This window comes from Chroicocephalus ridibundus, chromosome 8 (genome assembly GCF_963924245.1).
Source record: "Chroicocephalus ridibundus chromosome 8, bChrRid1.1, whole genome shotgun sequence".
NCBI classification, from domain to species: Eukaryota; Metazoa; Chordata; class Aves; order Charadriiformes; family Laridae; genus Chroicocephalus; species Chroicocephalus ridibundus.
The window spans coordinates 18,381,908-18,396,666 of record NC_086291.1 but is presented as its reverse complement, the minus strand read 5'-3'; the positions used below and the strand labels follow the sequence as shown (position 1 = coordinate 18,396,666).

Genomic DNA, 14,759 nt, shown 5'->3' with positions numbered 1-14,759 from the left:
TTTAAACTGATCTGGAAAAATTCAGGCTCGGGTCGTTTTTACCATCCCACACCCACCAGAGGCTTCAGACAGTGATCTGATAGGGAGCCTGAAGACCAAGAGAATGGAAGTGTCTGACTGAGCAGGGCCTAAGGTAAAAATAGAGTCTGTGCTGATGTATATAATTTTATTAAATGAGATGACTGCTATCTTTACTGTTTCAGTTATCTCAGACATCAAGAACTCTCACAGGAAGACAGAAACCACCTCCCTGGTTTCCCTAACCTCACCATAACCCATAACCTCTATAGGGCAGAAGTTTGGGAAGCACTATCAGAAGCAGCATTGAGGAAAGAGGTGACCACGGTCTTCAGATGTTGCCTACCGTTGGCCACACGGGATATCCACCACACAGGGCAACCAGGCAAGATGGTTAACCAGACATAAATACTGGTGAGCAAGGATGAATAAAGGGAAGAAACGTTCTTTGCCATTATTGTTACATGAACTCCTGGACACATGTTAAATGATGACATTCCAGAATAAATGTAACCGTGCCAAAACCAAGGGGCAATGAGGGACCTGCAGTTACCTTGACTATTTCTGTCAGATGCTTCTTATGACCTCCAAGTGACCAGCACAGTCCTCACCAGTTGAATCTCAGCCCAGTAGCCTTCATCCATGGTCCATGCTATATGACTGGGCACTGGCCATACTTTGAAGACAGGAGACGTATTTTATAAATAGTCTGTCAGCAGAAGAATTATTTCTGAGGCCCTTGATTAATAATGTAGGACATCAGTGTTCTTGAAAAACGTTAACATCAGTGCTGTACTTGGCTGAACGGAACAGATGTTGACATCTTTGTTGCTGTTTCTTGGCTGAAGACAGATGTTTGTGAGGTTAGATGGAAAAGGCAAGAGTGTATGGACATACTGGAGTCAGCTTAAAACACTCGCTGCTTCCTTATACTTATGTGGGGACTCAATCTGTATTCTGGGAAGTCTTTTAGATTATAATTGCTCCATGATTAAGTATGTGCCAGTGTCATTTCTTAGGAGTTGAGACAAGGAACACATTCCTGATACTTGTATGATGATGTCTGAATAGTCCTTGCATGGCAGAGAAAATAAAAGTGCATTAGAGAAGAACAATAAATACCATCAACTGCTCTACTGCATTGGATTTTTGAAGGGTGCTCCTGTCTCAGATGTTAATGGAGTGGCTTAATTTTCCTTGAAATGGTCATAATAAACTCAGGGAAACGTAATTCACAGATGAGGCATGATATCTGGTGTTGAGAAAAGCCTGGGTGTTCTTAACACCTAAAAAAAGATGGTTCAGAAGCAGATCAGCTGGGTAAAAATGTGACCTCTCTAACGCTTCCAAGTTCAAAATGATTTGTTGGGTAAGTGTCATTTGAACGAGTTAAAGCTTCACAGTTTACTAAAGCATGTGTTTTGTATTCTGGTCCAAGTATGACTACACCAGAAAATGCTTTCCCTGCATCATCTGAAATACCAAATGTAAGGCAAAATTTTGCTTCAGACTTCCATGAAGAGCCGAATTCTCTCCACCCACAATAATATAAAAACTACATAGTAAATCACCCTTTTGAAAACTTTTCATCCACTTTGTACTTTCAGTCCAATGTTTAAAGGCTTCTGTAACTAAATCTCTTGTTTCTCTTATTTCTTTCAGGGAAAATGAGCCCTGAGCTCACAGAGACTTTCAGTTTGAGGATCCTGTAGAGAAAACTATTTTGGGGAAGGAGAGGTGAGATCATGTCCCAGGTGGTCCTGTGGCCTCGCTGCCCTCAGAGCCGTCTCATCAGCCAGTGCCACCGAGAGAAACATCAAAGCAAGCTTCTTCCTGCAGAGGGAATACCTGTGCCTGGGGCATGCTCAGGCATGCTCAGACTTTTTCCAGGTATAGGAAATTTGCTGGGGTCAGTCTTCATCCACTTTTCACTTTCCCACTTTGCTTCTCAGACTGGGAACTTTTCTGTTTCTTCTCTGCCTGCATAGGGGCTGCTTCTACAGCTTCTAGAGAAGTCACTAGGAGCTTTCTCTGCTCATGCTGTGGGAACAGAGGCTTTAACCACACTGCCCTGGTAACATGGGCAGGTGAGCTCAGGTTTTTAAGCACTAATATGATAAAGGTGAGGAGAAGTGGAGCAAGCAAGAAGGTTTGTAAAGGGAATGGCCATGATTTGCTCAAGATTTTGAGGTGAGGGATGGCATGAACTTGGCAGGAAGAAAGAACAAGTAACCTCATCCATGGCTCTTGCTCTTGCATTGAGAAATAATCCTAAGCGGAGAACAGATCAGTGTCCCCAGGCTCCTGTGGCTCCTACACTGAAACCAGTAGGACCGTTACAGCAAGGAATGAGGTTAATAAACAACTCACCTCCCTGGACCAGCAGATATGAGGCAGAAACCAGCTGGAGGGAGCCCGGAGCTGCTCCTAGGCTATAGCCACAAAAAAAATCCCCTTGTCCTGCCACTGCAGATAGGAGAGAGTTTTGAAGAGGCTCGTTGCTGTAGGATTAACAGTCTTTAAGCACTGATTAGCTGATATCAAAGTTATTATGGGATTAATCATGTATTATCCAGCCCATGTGCCACCTGATGCATTTTTAGAAAAAAAAAAAGCATCCCACCAGAGGTGCTGTCTAAATGCTAGGGGTAGGCAATGTTGGTTATTATGTAGGTGTTACTAAATGATTTGGGAAGGAAAGCATTTGTAAAATTTAAGTCTTGTAAATTATTAGGGAGAACTAATTAATAGGGCTTTTTCAAAGCTAAGTAATTTCTATTCTTAATTCTGCTTTTGTGTTTTGCAGCATTGAACCAGTAATTATCTTCCAGATACACAATATAACACAACTAACAAAATATGTTCCATCGGACTGTATCATCTACCGTTATTTATCTATGTTTGTGTAACAATTTCATCATTTGAGCAAATAATAGCAGATTCCACAATATGTCATTCAAGTATCCCCAGTTTATCTATAATGATTTTCCTCTTGTCAGCTCATTTCTTGAACCTTTGCTGAATCTGGTTTCAATGGTACTATAAACAATCATCATTGCATTGTAAAACTGGAAACTCTCCACTAAAATAGTGTTTTGATCTGGGTTGCCATAGTAATAAGTCTGTGCTCCCCTCTTTGGAGGCCTTGTTATATGAAGTATCTGTGATTTGCTCAGAATGGCCCCAGTTCATCTGTCAAAGTGGGTTTTTCCTTTTTTAAAATAATGATCTAGAAAATCCCACAGTGGCAACAAATATTTTACAACCATAACGAGAAACATTGTATCACTCAAGCTTTGTAAATCTATGCCATTATTGCATTAGAATAAATCACTTTCCTTAGGTATATTACTTAGAAATATGCAATTCTAATTTTAGAGCGTGTATTCAATAGGGGGTATTTATTTTTTATGTAAAGAGAATTATTAACTTTGACTTCAAAAATACATCACATGTCAGATTGTGTTTAGAGGCCCTGCAGCAAAAAGAAAAAAACTGAAATTCTTTCTTATTTCTATCAAAATACCGCAAATATCCAGTCAGTTTCAGATTTAGTTACTCTATCCCATTCTTAAGTGCTGATTTTTATAATGAGATCAGATATTACCACAGATTTTACAACTGCACGCTCAGATAAATGATATTCAGATTATATACTTGTAAAAATTAGAAGTCCTGAAAATCCATCAACGACACTATGAAAATACATCACGGTACATTATTTTAAATAAAAATGCTCCAGTCAGTTACAGTAATTTGATACATGAACTATGATATTTCCTCCTGCAGGAACGAGAGTAAACAAACACTACATCAACACGCTGGTGACAGACTCCACGAAAAGAAGCGAGGACGGGGATCATATTTTATCTAAGACAAATGGTTAAGTTGGTTACTTTATGTAAGTCGCTACCAGCTACAGGATTACTTCATGTAACTCACTGTCAGCTACTGCCTCATAATACCTGACAGGGGAATATTAAAATCATCAGTGGGAGAAAGTACGGAAGGAATCCATCTGTATTCAATGAATTCTAATTAAAAAGTAATTACCGTACAGTGAGGAATCTGCCAGTCCCAGCCCCAGCCCTCTCCCCACACATGTAACTCTTTGGCAAACAAGGGGGAGGGCGAGTGGCGGTGCATATGCGTATTTCCTTACATTTTGCCGGTGACTTAGTTCTAAGTAGGGCCAGATCACGGGAAGTCTTCGGAAATAGTTTTATATCATTTTGCCAAGTGGATCCCCAGAAGACGCTGTGGGGGCAGAGGTGCTACACATCTTCTGTTATAATTGACCTGGGCTTTGAGATTTCTCTGTCATGATGTATCCCAGAATGGTGCATGACGGGAAGAAACTTGTTATTCCTCCAGCAGTGCCAAATGGACAAGATCAAGTAGGCCTGGGACTTGAAAAAAAGGAAGAAATATTGACAGATAAGTAACCACTCCAGTAAATGACAGGCAGGCACAGGAAGCTTGATTTCCTTGGGGTTCTGAGGTAATCTATTAACCTTAAAACATTTCGGTGCAAATTTAATGTATTTTTAAAAAAATGCAAAATATAAGATGCTTAATTTAAATCATTAGGTCTGTCTTGATTTCTTTTTCTCCTTGCAAGTTAGCAATGTGGGAACAAAAGCCCACCCATGACTAAAAGAGCTAGAAATAGACTAAATTTGACTCAAAATATTTATTCATCGGATTATCAAAATCGTATCTGTAATGCAGTTCAAGAACATTAAAGGTGTCCTCTGAGAAGCTGTCATTTTTCATGGCATTGTGACTGGCATTGAAACAGTTGTTTTGCAATTCTTTGGATGGCAGCTCATCAACAGCCAGGGAAACGCTAGAACAAATTGACGTCAATAAGGTGGGCCGGCCTAATTAAGAGCAGAATTTGCCCCTCGAGACTACTGTCTCATTTAGTGATCTCAGTCCCAGCCCAGCCCGTAGCCATGTAGTGCCCCGGGGCCCAGGAGGAGCGGGGCGCTGCTGGGTGCTGTGTACACACACACGTGCTCACACATCCTAGACCCAGGCTGAAGTGCCAGCTCACCATGCCGCACAGTCCAGACAGAAGGAACAACAAGTATTCTGGATTTAGGCTCTATTACAGAGGAGTTCTGTAATTTCTACTTGGAGATGTTCTTGTCTTTCCACTGCTTGCAGCTGGGAATTTTCGTGCACTGAGAGGTATCCTCTTGGCCAGAAGCAGCTTCGCCACCTTACCTGAAATTCTGTCAACATTTGGCTGAGACTCCAAATGGTTAAAAAAAATTGTTCCTGCTCTCACCTGCAGGTCCCACTGCTGAATTCTTGTATCCTGCAAGGCTCTCTGGGTCAGCCACATCCAGACTCGTGGCACAGCAGCAGCAATATTGTACATCGCCCCGGGCCCCGCTAAAGAGGTTGCTGGAACAGAGAGGGAAGTGGGATGAAGAGGCCAAATTCCCTCCACCTTGCAACTCTCTAGACAAGACTATATTCCTCCTACAACCCATTCACATCTTCTGTTGCAGGACCAGCATGAATAAAAAGCTTCAGAACAATGGAATACAAAAGGAAAAAGGGGGTGAATCCCCCCGCGCCATGCAGTCCACCTCCAATTATTCTTAATCGACATCTTCCTTGCTACAACTTAAACTGATTATCCTTTGGTCTATCTACCCTTTAGAAAAGATTATGTATATGAATTGAACACAAAGCACAGATTATTCCCTCCTTCCTTGCCATATTTTTTTCATATTTGTTGAAGTCTGTTACACCCCTTCTGTCTCTCTTCCCTAGTAGATTACGTTTTCCAGACCACTGGCTGTTTCTGTTGTTATCCTCTGGACAGTTTCTAATTGATCAACCTCTTTTGGAGATTTGCCTCTTATTCTGCCGTCACAACAAGCCAAATAAGGAAACAGTTGGTCCTGGAAATGAGTTATGTTGATGACAGAGAGAGGTTTACTGTTCACTAATGTTGGCAGAGGCTCACAGGAAAGATGATACAGGTTTGGTCCCACAGCTCTGTATTACCAAGCATGGGGTTTAATTCTGGAAGGATCAATACTCTCTGGCAAGACCCCAAAACATATGCTTACCACGAAGTGCGGGAACAATTCATTACAGTTAAGGAGTCACAATGCGTAGATTCAAGCTTCTGTCTGCATCTTTACAGGAAGAGGCACTACCTACAATATATTCAAAACAAACAAACTAAAATTCCCCCAAATACTGCTTAATATTTCTAATAATTTAAAGTTCTAACCTTTTTTTCTAGTTCTACTTATATGTTAATATAATTAAATCATATTCCTTTTGATATTTTCCCCTTATACCTGATTCTCATTTATACCAGGACTGCTTTTGGCTTGCTCTTGATAACCAATAGTGTGTAAATGAGATGCAATATCATCTACTCCCACATAAATGTCCCTCTACTCTGTCAGAGTGGTGTAACATAGCACGAGTATAAGTGAATGCTGGACCTCAACTTTGCAGATCCACGTTGATTTTCTAGGTTTCGGGTCTTAGCATGATCTAAAAGCAGGGTAATTGTGTTTCCAGTAAAGTGTTATTATATTCATAATACCATAACATATGTATTCATAAAATAGCCATATAGGTTTTTCAGTCCGTAATTTAGTGACTTTGGGAATATTAGAAGGGGTAAAGTGTTGGACTTGGATTCTGAAATATGCCTTAATACCTATTTGCTAATTATCATCAGGTCATCTGCAATGCTACGCGGTCAGTTTATGAGAGATCTCTCTTGACGCATTTGTCCGCTACACCCACACTTGCCACCAGCTCAGCATGGACACAGTATTATTCCGAGTTTTCTCATGCTGTGAGGGCTTAGGTGAGGCAAAGGCTCAGGCACCAGAGTCTTATCCTACCTCCTAACTCTTTTTCTGCCCACCTAAAGTCTCCTAATTGTAGCAGTGCAGAACATAATGGGAAAAGTGTATCGACTTGTTTAATTTAAAACAGGCTATGTGAACTATCTTTACAATAACTACTTGTTTCAATAATTTATAACTATGATGCTATACCTGACAAAATCATTCAGATAACTAGAGCAATGTGCACTTTAAGTTTAAAGTCAAGGTCTTCCTTGCTCATTTTAATGACTTCTCTTGTGCACAAGATATTAATATTCCTGTGAGCAAACATGGCACTGACTCATTAATCAATAAGAGCTGGCTCCTCTACATAATAACAATAGCTGTACTAGATAATTAACTTTTGTTCCATTGACTTTAGTTTGTACATAATTTCCAGTGGCTGACACTGGATAATAAAAAGCTTTGCAGCTGACAGGCACCTTTTAAAATCCTTTTTACTAGTTTAGGAAAATGATCCACACCTACTGTTATAAGTAAAATACAGTGTAGGTGTCGGTGTGTGTCCGTGCCATATTTAAAAGGAGGTAACTGACAATAAATAAAAGACCTAATAAATATTGTAAGGCTTCAGTGAGCCCTGCTGTTAAATTGTAGCATAGTGAAGGATTTGCATTTTCCTGTCATGTAGTTATAGGCAGACAAGAGATAAAGGTATGTCTACAATTAAATGAGTATTCTAGATAACGGGCAGATTTCCTCAGTCCAGACTAGGATAAGAAACACAGATATGTCTGCACCAGCTTTTTTCCTCAAAGATATTTTTAATATTAGGGCAAGTCCAGCAAAAGTGGCAACACCAGAAACTCTACTGTAGCCCTGAGGGACGTACTGTGGAGCGAGGCACAGCGTTGTCTGTGCTAGGACACAAAAGAAAAGGTGACATTAAATCCATTCATTTCAGTTACTCACTTTACAAGACGGCTCCACAGACAGCTGCAGCGGCACCTTCCAGGGGCCCATGGACCACGGCATGGGGGGACAAGGGCAGCAGGAATCTCCTAGTGCCCTGGCCCTCACAGAGAGCCACCGTGAGACACCAGGGATGGATGGCTCTTTGCCCAGACCATCACTTCCTTTCCTTCTATCATTAGGGGTTTTTGTTCAATGGAGATCTGTTACTTATGCCTTCTTCCTTAAAAAACCCAAACCACACAGGAAGCCAATTTGGTGTCATTAGCAGAGCAGACCAGAGAGGGAAAGATCTACTGCAGGAGAGGCTTCAAAAATCTACTTTGGAGGCTTCAAAATCTACTTTTCTTCCAAAATGGAAGTAAAATTGGGGTGGAGGGACGGTAAAGAAGTCCCAAATCACTTCAAATGCTTTCTTTTGACAATTTTACATTTTTAAATCGTCTTATCTAGAATACAATACAGAATTAAATAAACCATACACATCAGTATTTTCAAAAGCAAAAACTGAAATACTCTGTTTCATAAATAGTAATCTGCTTGACTAATCATGATTTTCTGCCACCCCCATATTCCTTTCTGACTGGTATGTGACGTTGGGGAAGTCAGTCTGGCATTCTGTAGAGTTTCAGATGTGATGGACGTGCGTTTTCTGACAGAAAAAATGTTCTACTAACTTTTCTGCGGTTAGCGTAGATATTAGTTCTGGAATAAACCACCCTTATAATCCACAGCAGAGTAAGAAAGTTCAGTATAACATACATACCACAGTTTTTGTCTATGGCTTACTCTATTCTTATGATAGTTTCCTTTGTGATACTGGATGTCGCAGGGGCTAGACATTTGGCTGTGTAAATCACTGCAGTTCATTGTTATCAACTAAGCTACCATGATTTGCCCAGATGAAGATCGTCCCTTTGATCTGATGTTGATAAACCATCCCCACAAATGTGTGCATAAACCATTTGTGAAATGGTTCTGTTTTCGATTTCAGAGAACGAGTTGGCTATCTCTCTTACTCATACAAAACACCCCACACAGAGAATGCCTTGATTAACCCTTCATTCAAACGCTAAACTATGTGAAACGAAGGAGCCTCATACAACCTGTTAGGGGAAAAACGCAGGCTACCAGGTGAGTGCTTATTTGCATTGTACAGTATGTTCTCCTGCAGGAATAAAATACACTGCAAGACAGTGGCCTGTCAGTTTCTATATAGAAGGGAAAACATTCTTGTGTTCAAAATTGTGGAAATGTCAATATTTCAAAAGGTAGTTTTACGGTTCATTCAAGCACTGATAAGAAATCATTACACTTTTTAAGAATATTGATGATTACAGAGAGGCATTTAATGGAGGGAAAGCCTTTTTTGCAGTTCGTTAGTTTGTGCATGTCTAATTGACTCTTCAAGACTCTTTTGGATGAGTCACTAAACACACTTTTAACCAGACTGTTTTCATACCAGTTACAATCAAACTTCTCCAGCTTACAGAAGTCTCCTTTCCACGTCTCCCCAACGAGTATTGTCAAGTTGTAGAGAGAGTTCAATTCAGAAAATACATGAAAAATTAGCAATTAAATCACCTATTTTTTCCTACAGCAATAGGCTACCCAAGGAGCTGATTTAGTAGACTAAACATCGGGTTTGGAATACGTGAGCCCCTGGGCAAAGTGGGTTCACCTCTTTGCCTATCCAGATAGGCCACGAGGATCGCTTCTGTGGCAGCTGTTAGATCCTGCTTGCTTTATCCGGGCATTAGGAGCGAGGGAAAAGGTGAAACACACTATGTGAAAATTCTACCAACTCGAGTGGCACAAAGCAAGGCAAAGGTAGACACCCTCCTGCCTTCAGCGGGGTTATGTGGGCGCTCCCTCATGAAGCTTCTCCCACTTAGCAGGCTATGGGGCAATCCAGGGCACCAAGAGGATCACGATACAGCTGAAAGCACATGGATAGCTGCGGATGTTGAAGCCACTGGCTGAGCTCTGCAAAACAGTGTTATTAAAAATGACCTCTGAGGCTACTGCAAACTTCTGTGGTACACAATCAACTATTAAGTCAATGAAATCATTTTTATCAAAAACATTGTGACACTGTCTGAACATGGAAACGGAAAATAAAAAGACAGCCCTACATGTACATATGGTCATGGTCCAGTGCAGTGAGTGTTAGTGCTTGGTTTGCTGAAGCCTACTGGACAGGCTTTAGAGCTTGTTATTTTTGGAAGAACTAGAACGAGGAAAAGATCTGATGCATGTCTTGGTCCAAAATACAAACCAGAACCAAGGCAAACGTGAGGCAAATACTTTGCAGGTTCAGTCAAGAACGACACTCTGCAAAGCTCCTGTGATTACAGAAAGAAATTTCTCCCCCTGTGAATACTCTTTCCCATTTTTATTCACCTCAGTTCCTGCTGCTGCCCCAGGGGACTGGAAGCAGAATTACGGGGCTCTTTGGAGAGATCCTATTCTCATGACATTTCTGGCCTTCATTTTGCTGAATCAACAGACGTGGATCATTGGGATAATATGACTCTGACAAGCACTAGAACTTTTAGTCACTTATTGGCATCCGCAGCCTTTGGGGATTTACCCAACACTAGTGAGAAAAGCCGTGCCAGCCTTATCAGCTGGTGTGCACTGGCCCTCTTTGCTCCCAGTCGGATCTGGAAGGCATCATTCACCCTCTGGTCCCGCTGGGCCAGACGTGGCTAATCACACAGCCCGGCACGCAGCAGGGCAGCTACCCGCATGGCAGCCGGCTCTGCCTCCTCGCCAGCTTCCAGGTGGACTCCAACACATGTAGATCCCCCGCTGGTAGGGACCTGGCTTCAAAGTCCCTGGGGTTTGGTGCCACCTGGGGTAAACCATGTGGGGCCTGACAGGTCACCAGGCATTTTTCAAAAAGTTCCTGGACTCCAGCATTAACATTGGTTTCGTAGCCTGGCTATGCTGAGATTTTGTCATACTTATTTTTTTCCAGTTCTTTATTATAACAGCGTTACATGAGATTGGCTAATAGCACCAAGCATTTGTCCCCACATTTAGCTTGAATGAGCAAATTATTTAAAGGGAAAGAACACAGCATTGTGCTTGTTGATTTTTTTACTCTCCAAACCCTTTAAATTTAAACAGAAGCATAAACACCCCCCTCCACAAAATAAAATATCATAAATACCAAGGTGTCTTATTATTACTTACTGTGGTATTTTTAATCAAGCACTTCCATGGTTTCTCCCAGCTGTTAGCTCAGGCTGCAGCAAGGTTCTCTGCAAACAGCAGCAAAGTTACTTCACTGATCTTCAAAATCCTCCTTAAAAAACTCTTCTTTGCCTAATAAAAAAAAAAAAAAGAGAGACACAGAGCTGTTCAGAGAGGTGCCATGCTTAAGGCTACAGGCTATCGGGCTCTCTCAGCCCACTCACTCGGGCTCACTCGGAGCTGAGCGCGTTTCCTTGCCCTTGCCATGCGCTGGCAGTTGGGTGTAAACAATTTGCAGCAGAGTCTCATGCTCAGTACTGAGCACAAGCTGGCCCCTGTCCATGGATGGGACATGAGTGCTGTGTTAATATAAAGAGTGGTTGGAAATGTTTGGTGAACTAAGTGTGTGATCCTTGTCTCTTCCAGTGCAATCTCATCACGGTGACATCAGTGAGTCATCCCGAACCAGGCAAGGAGCTGGGCCTGGTGTTTTCTGATGGCGATGTTTGCATCACATACATCTGCCCACAGCTGCCAGCCCTGTAGCTGCTGTGGGCTGACTTTAAATGCAAAAGCCTGAAGACGCTAAACTCCTTTGCACTGCTCCTTAAACCACCTTCATAATTGCTCAGATCCGGTGGAGCAGCACTCCACTGTTTTATGCAGCATAAATCCCCCACCCAAGCAAAATACCATTGATACAGAAAACTAGATTTCTGTTAATGTGCTACATAAATTCTCAAGTTACCCCTTTACCCACAGACAAGGAGTATCTCTTCTGAAAAGCCAAATAGATGTGTGCATGTGCTGGGGGTGATCAGACATTGCAGCCAAATTGCCTGCCTTCCTGGCTGACTTTAAAGCATATTTGGTTTCTTTCTTACTCTGGTTCACTCCCTGGAAAAAAACATCTCTTTCTCACTTGATTGTTGATAATTTTTTTAAAAATAGCCTCTTATCTTTAGGCATGTATGTTGGTGTCTCCAGAAGTGTCCGTGTAAAGACTGGTGTCACCTACCACCAGCTGCAGAAACGATAAATACAGCTGTATCTTTACTTCGTCTATCTTTAGCCACATTAGAACATATCAGTTCTTAAGAAAACATAGTGCCCTCATCAGGGGGTTTAATACCCAGTTAAAAGTTTGTCCAGATAATCCACATCAGGATTAGTGATGCTGTGAATTAAAGATCTGGCAGCAATTAATTCTGGTTACTCTTATAGAGCATCATTATAAGAGACTGATCCCTCGATCTGCACATCTGCATTAAAAATGTCTTGCTGACAGTATTGTGCAAATTTTTCCTTGAAGGAGACAATTCCTTCACGCCCCAAAAAGTTCCAGCTTTAATATATTCTTACAGCAACTGTTGTGGGATATTGAGGCTGCTTGGAACCATTCAAGGTTTTTTCTTAACCTGCAGATATTCCCTGGCAGGAAATCCATGCCATGCTCTGTTGGGTCTGGATTGAAAAGAGCCCCTTTAGGGACATTCATCCTGGGAAGTGAGCCGGGTAAGTCGGAGAAGTTTATTGTCTTATTTGACTCAGTCAACCCTTGAGAAAAAGTTGTATTTTAGGAACATGACATTAGCATTTTGTTGTGAATTTTGGAAGAAAGGATTGTCTGTCTGATGTTTACCTCTGTCCCAGGATGGTTGTCCATATGAATAATAGGTTAAATATATCTACTCCCTCTATCACCGATTTTTCATCCGCTGGCAGGATGTTCTGCAGGCTCCAGACACCTCCTGCAAAGAGGTAACAACTGTGATGTTAACATAGTGGTAATATGAGTGGGATCCTCTGCTTCAGAACTAGGCATTATGGAGGACACAAAGTGACATGGACACATATCTCCTATGACTGATTCCCTGTGCAACAGCTTGGATGTGACCATTCCCTACACTGAAGTGAGCCATTATTTAATTTTTTTGATACCTTAAAGCATGTACAAAGTACAAGTTTTAGGTAGAATATGCTGAAACCGAGAACAGCAGGCACATTTACATTTTATTCTGGCTAGTTCAGTTAATCCCTGCAAAACAGGAAGACTGCAGACATTAATTTTTCATCCAGCTAGCTCTTATTGAACATATCATCACTAGTTGCTTAAAATTTAATCTATTTTTAATAGAAAAATTGATACTGGAATATGAAACATGAAGTAACACATTATTGTTCTGCAAAAGACTAAGCTTTTAAAGATAGTATTGTAGTCTGGAAACAGACTGAAAAACGTAAAAGGTTACGTCCAACATTAAAAGTAATCTACATGTCCACCAAAGCCTAGATCATCTCAAAGTAGTAATTATTCACTGACTGTAGATACCCTTATTTTGATATTTGCCATGTGTTTAGTATTCATTACAGCAGATTATCGCAGGATTACTGCAAGAAATTTTTCCTTTCAGAAAAATCTCATTTTCAGGTAATCTGGACTTTTTTGTGCGTGTGTCCCTCTTTGCAAAATCTACTTTTATCGGCCTAGGAGCCCGACAAACTGCCAGTGACTTCTGTTTCCACGTGATTTTCACTTCTTGCGTTTTGTACAGGTGATATCCAAACCTCTTCCTTTTTTCTGTAGTGCAATGCATACTTTTAAAATTCACAATGACCAAATGTGCGTGCGCATGAAAGCAAGAATGGCTACTTCTCTTTCATACTACAGGGAAAACAGCCAGACTTTAAAGGCTTCATAATTAGGGACTTGATCAGATTGTAGCAGAAGATGTATTTGCTTATTTTTGCTGTAAAGTCAATTATAAATATGCAAAATTCAAAGTGTGGGTGACCAGGCCACACTTAGCAGAAATAATAAGACTACAGCCAATTAAAACAGAAAAAGGTTGAGTTCTCAGCTTTCTGCCCAGTGTGTTTCTGATGCTGACACAACAACAGCTGTGAACTGCCAAAGTCATCCCAGAGAGGTGGCTCAGTCTAGCCCCTGCCAAAATGAAGGATTTGGCCTAAAAGCCAGATGTTCTTGCCACAATTTCGCACATAGAAGAACTGACAAAATGGTGGCTCAGCACACACGAATCTTTAGACCACACTATCATTTCCTCGTAGGAATATCAGTCCCTTGAAGAAGCAGCTTAGACAGACAGCAGGGCAAACAACTTTACAGCATTAAAATCCTGAGGTTTGTGCTTCTTATCTTTCTAACAGGACTATCCGGGTATCTTTTTGTTAATTGAGCACTTGAAAATTGTAATTGAAACAGTATAAACATTGTTTTTATTATTCTTCTCATAATATAATCATTACGTGAGAAACATTAAACTAGACATTTGACTTTATTGATCTTTTCACGGACTAACGGTACAGGGAGTCATTTTCTGCCTAGACTAATTAATTGATGGACTAATTCATTGATTAGGTTCTCCATAGCATAGTTGGTATTGACAAACACTGAATCTTTTTCCATCAGTTGTATTAGTTTGCACCAATTACTTTGGCTGTTTCACTTAAGCAATTACGATAGCTCAAAAGCGACAATCAGATTCTCAGCTGGTGTAAATCAGGCGCTCTCTACTGAAGTAAGAGAGCTGTGCTGTTTTACTCAGTTCAGTTATTGGGCCTTTAATAATGAGCTTTAAAATATCCAAAACAATAACAAGGGTATCTGAGGCAAAAACCATCATGTTAGCTGAAATATTTTCATCATAGCAATGAATAGTAACCATCTTAAAGGCTTATGTACAGATGCATAACTTGCCCCTAATCTAT

At 40.9% G+C, this 14,759-nt stretch overlaps 1 long non-coding RNA gene across 1 annotated transcript; it reads right to left on the bottom strand.

Moving 5' to 3' along the window:
- Window positions 1-4,186: 4,186 nt before the first annotated feature.
- LOC134519219 (uncharacterized) lies at window positions 4,187-11,159 on the bottom strand. The gene is made up of 4 exons (XR_010072164.1): window positions 11,028-11,159; window positions 6,111-6,200; window positions 5,315-5,433; window positions 4,187-4,427 (listed from the first exon to the last, which is right to left on the bottom strand). It is a non-coding gene; the product is annotated as an uncharacterized LOC134519219 (long non-coding RNA).
- Between the last annotated feature and the right edge of the window lie 3,600 nt (window positions 11,160-14,759).